The sequence below is a fragment of the Brachionichthys hirsutus genome, chromosome 2 (assembly GCF_040956055.1).
Source record: "Brachionichthys hirsutus isolate HB-005 chromosome 2, CSIRO-AGI_Bhir_v1, whole genome shotgun sequence".
Classification (NCBI taxonomy): Eukaryota; Metazoa; Chordata; class Actinopteri; order Lophiiformes; family Brachionichthyidae; genus Brachionichthys; species Brachionichthys hirsutus.
In genome coordinates, this window is record NC_090898.1 from 16,737,116 (window position 1) to 16,744,615 (window position 7,500).

Genomic DNA, 7,500 nt, shown 5'->3' on the forward strand with positions numbered 1-7,500 from the left:
GGGAATAAAGAAAATCCCCCCCCCCCCCTCCCCCCCAGCCCTGCGGTTGTGTCCGCGGTCTCGCGACATATTGCAGCACAATTGGTACAATCTACGGGGGGGGGGGGGGGGCAGCATTCCCTCTAGTCTCGATTAACGTCACTTCCTCAACAGGCTGCAGAAGCAACCAGGATCAAACAACCAGGATCAAACAACCAGGATCAAACAACCAGGATCAAACAACCAGGATCAAGCAACCAGGATCAAACAACCAGGATCAAACAACCAGGATCAAGCAACCAGGATCAAAACAACCAGGATCAAACAACCAGGATCAAACAACCAGGATCAAGCAACCAGGATCAAAACAACCAGGATCAAACAACCAGGATCAAGCAACCAGGATCAAACAACCAGGATCAAACAACCAGGATCAAACAACCAGGATCAAACAACCAGGATCAAGCAACCAGGATCAAACAACCAGGATCAAACAACCAGGATCAAACAACCAGGATCAAAACAAAACCAGGATCAAACAAACCAGGATCAAACAACCAGGATCAAGCAACCAGGATCAAACAACCAGGATCAAACAACCAGGATCAAACAGTAAGCCCGGAACCACACCGGTCCCACCGGACCCGGTGGAGCTTTTCCCGTTCCCATGGAAACGGCAAAGAAATCCAGAGTTCCTGTTTTAGGAAGTCATTTTTAATTATCTTTACATTGTTATAACTCAAACGCTGCGATCCTCCCGCCGACGTTTCTGTGTGAGCAAATAACGGGTGACAGAATTCCGGGGCGTTGTGTCCCCCCCCGGTCCAGCGGCGTCCCACGCCGCGGTCGTAGTCCCGTGGTGCTGCAGCGGAAACGCATCGGTCCAGCGTCCCGTGATGCAGCACACGCAACCATGTCCTCTGGACATTAACGATGCATGACAGACGCAGACAGCGGGACGGGGACGAGACGGAGGACGCGCTGCCGCAGCCATCGTTCATCAGCGTCTTCTACGTCATGTCGCTGCCGTGAGTCAAACGTCCTCACCCTTGGACATTTTGTCCCTTTCAGAAATCCAAAAGTCCCTCCATGTCGAAAGTGATTTGGTGTGACTCGCATGAGTCACCTGAAGGACTTAGGACACACAGAGACATGGATAAAGGACAGGGGGACATGCTGTCCCCTTGAAGGGTCACACAGAAACACCTTTTGTGTCGACGCCCATGTGCTTTGAAGAACGAGGACTTTGGAAGTGCGTCCGGATTTCTCTGCCTATGAACGGGCTCAGCTGTCAGACGGTCATTGATCGTGACGTCTGATTGGTCAGAGGAGATGTGAGAACTGTTCGCGGGTCACTATCACAAACGAGGGGGGTCACATGACCTCTGGAGCCGGGCGCAATGCAAATGAGCCAAAGCGTGGTGGGCCGTCCTCCAGCGTAGTACGGATTGGGAGCATTAAGGGACGAGGGTCCGCCCCCGAGGCCCAGCAGGAGATTAGACACGCCTCCATGCAGTAGATCAATCGGTGTGTGAGCTGCTTCTACATGAAACATGAGTCTATAAAGGGCGCCGCCACCGGAGGCCTCGCTGTGTGGACTGTGTTTGTTCTCCCCATGAGGGGGGGGGGGCTCCCGCCGGTGATCCGGACTCCGCCCACAGTAAACCACAAACACACGCGACGCCTCCAAAGTCTTTTTCCGGTGCAGTTTGGAGTACGCACATGGAAACAACCTCCAGGTGTCGGATAAAGGTGCGTCTCAAGTGTTCGGCGAGCTCGAACCCGGGTCTTGCTTCAGGACCTTTTGTTGGGGTTTCGGTGCTTTATTAGACAAACAAGCATCTACAAGCTCCGCCTCCAGCAGCGCATCAACTATAGATATATTAATTACTTTTGAAAATACTCTGACGTTATGAAGGCCCCGCCTCCAGCAAGGACGTCCTGACATTTCCCCTCATTAAAAAGAGATTAAATGTATTCCATGAAACTGTGTGTGTGTGTGTGTGTGTGTGTGTGTGTGTGTGTGTGTGTGTGTGTTTGTGTGTGTGTGTGTGTGTGTGTGTGTGTGTGTGTGTGTGTGTGTGTGTGTGTGTGTGTGTGTTTGTGTGTGTGTGTGTGTGTGTGTGTGTTGTGTGTGTGTGTGTGTGTGTGTGTGTGTGTGTGTGTGTGTGTGTGTGTGTGTGTGTGTGTGTGTTTGTGTGTGTGTGTGTGTGTGTGTGTGTGTGTGTGTGTGTGTGTGTGTGTGTGTGTGTGTGTGTGTTTGCATGGTGGTTGGATGGGCTACTTGCAGCTAGCGCTAGTGCTGGTTCTGCTGCTTATGACAAGGGCGCCTGTCTTTGTAGCCTCAGGCATGATCCGCCTTGGATCCGCCTTGGACCCGCCTTGGACCCGCCTTGGATCCGCCTTGGATCCGCCTTGGATCCGCGTTGGACCCGCCTTGGATCCGCCTTGGACCCGCCTTGGACCCGAGTTGGATCTCTGGACTCCGCTCACCGGAGTTCTGATTCTTTAATCAATGAGCCGCTGATCAATAACTCAGCCGAGGCCTCACCCCGCCTGGACCTGGTGAGCACTCGGCAGGGTTGAGCGCTACTCATCCACACACCAGGTCTGGCCTGGCCCGGGGGGGGGGGGTCACTTTCAGGACGCAACACCTTCAGATGAAATGAAGATGCGGGGGCTGGAGCCCGGCCGAGGGGGGGGGGGGACAACGCTCTGACTTTAACGTGTAACAGTCATCATTCCTCCTCCCACCGGCTTCCTGACCCTGGATCTGGATCTGGATCTGGATCTGGTCCCCCTGGTCATACCCGTCCTCCTGCCGGGTCTCACCTTGCCTGAGTGAACGCCATCACTTCACGCGGGCGGCCGTTTGGGCTTCCAGCGGCGGCGGCGGACACGGTTCCGTGCGTTCTCTGCTGCAGCGGGAACCGAACCGACGGTTCTAGTTCCTCCGTGGTCCGACGTTAAACGCAGGATCAATGAAACGCCGACGCCAGACGACAGCTAATCTGCACCGCGCCGTTAACGTGATGTTCTTGTTTCTCTGTTCTGGGTTCAACCTGCAATGCACCAGCGGTCCCGGCGAGGTCCTCGGGCGGCGGGAGGGGCGGCCCGGTGGGACCGGGGCGATCCAGGGTCTGGTTTAATCAAGGAACAGGACGGCCGATTCGAGCCACACCCCTGATTCTGATGAGGGGCAGCGCTGTCTGTGATTGGCCGATGGGGGGCTCGGATCAACATCACCCAGGATGCTCAGCGGGATGCGTTCTGAAGCCTGGATTAGCGGCGCTGGAGGGAATATCAATATCGAGCGTTCACTCCCAGCTCTGATTTATTTCTGGCGTCGGCTTTCACACGCCCAGCAGGGGGTCCGGACGCAGCGGCGCGGCGAGCAGAACCGGAAACAAACTGGTCGATGCAGACGCTGCGTCTTCTGCAGCTGCATCGGGATCAGAACCGACGCCTCAGGCGCTCTAATTATTTTACCATCATCGATTGCATCCTACCGTCGGGGGGGGGGGGACTCTGCTCGGAACCGATAGCAGCAGAAACAACATCTCCGGACTGGAGCGACCGTGGACTTCCGGTTCCGCCCAACGCAGTGAGCAGCTGCTCTGGATCTTCTAGAATCGGTATAAAAATGATTTATAAAATGATGTTTTCTAGAACCGGGTCTGCAATGACGTCCAAATAAACCCGCAGGCTCGGGCAGAAACTATTCAACCAACCTCGCTTAAATCTCTGACACGATTTAATGAGACACGTTCAATTGGGAAAAATTAAATTTGAACTAAAAGGAGGGTAGATGAGTTTTTATGTGACACGTTTGGAGCAAAAATAAAACGCTTAAATATGTAACTAACTTGCCCCGCCCCCTTTTTTTTCCCATTATTATTGCCAGTTTTTATTATGTTTATCTTTATGAGTGTGTATAGATACGTGTACATTTGTATGTGTATTTGTACATACTGTACTTCAATGTTTTATGTTGTTCATAAGAAACTAATAAATAGAATATTTGCGTCTCTAATTCGAGGACGCAGACGCAGGATGGACATTACGGAATGTCTCGGTTCACGGGGACAGGAGGACATGCTCGTCCTCCGCATCGCAGGGGTTTGTCTTTGCGCATCCTCAGCCGAGGAGGATTCCATCAACCCGGGGGGGGGGGCTCCTCCGTTCTCCTTTGAAGTGTTTCACGGGAGAATTTAAAGCTTTCTGGAGGAGGAGAAGCGTAAAGAAGTCGTTCCTCACGGAAGCTCAGAACGTTTATCCAGGAGCAGAGATCCCTCCGGCGAGTCCAGAGCCGACCCTTCCCATTGGTTCAAAAGAAACAGAAAGGAGGAGCCCGGGAGGCGTCCGGACCAGAACCGCTCATCCGGCTCTGTTCAGCAGGAGCAAGCTGGAAATGGAAACGCCTCCACGTGGGCTGGGTTCAGGTACACGAGAGGTCCAGCTGATTCTGAACACGCCTCCCCGGGCTGGGTCCAGGTACACGAGAGGTCCAGCTGATTCTGAACACGCCTCCACGTGGGCTGGGTTCAGGTACACGAGAGGTCCAGCTGATTCTGAACACGCCTCCCCGGGCTGGGTTCCGGTACACGAGAGGTCCAGCTGATTCTGAACACGCCTCCACGTGGGCTGGGTTCAGGTACACGAGAGGTCCAGCTGATTCTGAACACGCCTCCACGTGGGCTGGGTTCAGGTACACGAGAGGTCCAGCTGATTCTGAGCACGCCTCCACGTGGGCTGGGTTCAGGTACACGAGAGGTCCAGCTGATTCTGAACACGCCTCCCCGGGCTGGGTTAAGGTACACGAGAGGTCCAGCTGATTCTGAACACGCCTCCAGCTTCCATGTGGCACAAATCGTTAGCATCAGCGGCGGCGTGACACGGAGTGGCGTTTAGCGCCCGCTGAGGATGATGAGGGGTGACAGCGGTCCGGCCGGGACCGGCGCGACATGCGGGAAGCGTCTTCTGTTGATTTCCTGTTTCCTGTGCACCTGCAGGCAAAGCTGAGGGCTAATTTCACCGTTCTGCAGAAGAAGCTCATTGGCTGCAGCGAGAAGAGGAAAATGAAATGAAGCTGCTGCTCCGGCTCCGCGGTGAAAATGCAGACGCAGCGAGTCGGAGCCGAAACCAACGAGTCGGAGCTGAAACCAACGAGTCGGAGCTGAAACCAACGAGCCGGAGCTGAAACCAACGAGCCGGAGCTGAAACCAACGAGTCGGAGTCGGAGCTGAAACCAACGAGTCGGAGCCGAAACCAACGAGTCGGAGTCGGAGCTGAAACCAACGAGTCGGAGTCGGAGCTGAAACCAACGAGTCGGAGCTGAAACCAACGAGCCGGAGCTGAAACCAACGAGCCGGAGCTGAAACCAACGAGTCGGAGCTGAAACCAAGGAGTCGGAGTCGGAGCTGAAACCAACGAGTCGGAGCTGAAACCAACGAGCCGGAGCTGAAACCAACGAGCCGGAGCTGAAACCAACGAGTCGGAGTCGGAGCTGAAACCAACAAGTCGGAGCTGAAACCAACGAGTCGGAGTCGGAGCTGAAACCAACGAGTCGGAGTCGAAGCTGAAACCAACGAGTCGGAGCTGAAACCAACGAGCCGGAGCTGAAACCAACGAGCCGTGACATCACGACTCTTCCTCCCAGCAGCCCAGCGGTTCTGGTCGGGGTTCTGAGCGGTCAGACCCGCGGCTCAGTGGCAGTTTGGTTTACACACCTGCTGCTCCCTGCTGCTCCGGGGTCAGGGGAACCCGTTTAGGAGGCGTTAGCGGTGCGGAACCACATGAAGCGAGGCTACCTTTAGCGTCTCAACCCAACACCAGCTCCCTCCAGCAGGTAGAAGCGGCTCTTACCTGGACTCTTTGGCTCCGCCCCCTGGTTGGACAGCAGGAAGAGGTAGTCCTGACAGGCGTCCCGCTCCAGCAGCGTGCTGTTGTGCAGGCAGAGGTCAACAATCAGGGTCACGGCTTTCTGACAGAACATGTCCTGCTCCTCTCGGTCAGAGCTCATGCTCCCGGCAGCATCAGCAGCCGTGTGGCAATGGGGGGGGGGGGGGGGTCAGCACGCCCCCGCCGCCGCCTCGCCTCTGAATGCAACTCGTCTCCGTCCTCGGCTGATCCTTCTCCGGTCCCTCGAGTGTGTTTACACACGAGCACACGACACATGTTTGTGTGTGGGGGGGCGGGGGCGTGCACAAAGACGTTGCATGCTCGTTATCATGCACGTGTGTGTGTGTGTGTGTGTGTGTGCGTGCAGTAATATGTGAGGACCTAATGAGCCACATTTGCCCCCAGGTGGCAGAGAGGCAGAATGATTGCATCATTGACTGAAGGGGGCCATCAAATGAATAAAGGAGTTATGAGGAAGATGCCTGGCGACGCCCACCTCCTGCTTCAGCCCCCCCCCCCCCCCCCCACAGCGATCCGGGGGCGAGGCCACCACAACCGCTGCTCCGAGCGCACGGATGAAGAAGAACACGCCATCAGGCTTGTTGTTCTCAGGTTGAAGCGTCTCTAGGGGCCGGATCGTCTCCGGTGCCCCCCCCCCCCCCTGTGATTCCCAGGTCGGCAACAATTCCCCATCGCTGCCATCACGGCGGTTATCTGTGTGTGTGTGTGTGTGTGTGTGCGACCTTCAGGTGTAAACAGGTGTAAACCGTTGGGCGTGGAGACTCCTCGGATCCTCTGAGGAGTTCTGTGAAGACGGCCCAGAACTCCACGATGTTCCGACCGACTCAGATAAACTTCATCAGAGATATTTCACGCCGATCTAAAGCGACGCCGGGGTGTAAACGCTACGCTCCACGTTGCTGGGTTACTGTCAGATCATTTTAGCTCCTCCTCCTCGCACCTCCATTAAAGGTAGGGTACTTCCTGTTCCTGTAGATTGGATGCACTCCTATACGTCCTACCTATCTCGTCTTCAAATGCATAACAAAGGGTTAGCTCACTCAAAGCTAATATGCTAATCAACGCAGCGCTTCCTCCACGCGGCGCGCCGTGCGTCACGAGTCGTAGACGCAGCCGCGGAGCGGCGAGAATAACGTTTCTATTTTGAATTAAGCTCATTAGCGACGGTCCTAAATTGTGTGAGTGGGATTTGATCTGCGACAGACGAAGCCCTGATCTGGAGGATTTACGATGAAGCGCGCATGCTAGTTCTGTTAGCCCCCAAAAGGAGCTTAAAGAACCGCTTCACGATGCGTCACGAGGCTTCACGAGGCTGCACACGCAGCACGACCGCCAACAAATGGCGGTCCCACAGCGTGGACACGGATCTGCACGGTCCCACAGCGTGGACACGGATCTGCACGGTCCCACAGCGTGGACACGGATCTGCACGGTCCCACAGCGTGGACACGGATCTGCACGGTCCCACAGCGAGGACACGGATCTGCACGGTCCCACAGCGTGGACACGGATCTGCACGGTCCCACAGAGCGGACACGGATCTGCACGGTCCCACAGCGCGGACACGGATCTGCACGGTCCCACAGCGTGGACACGGAT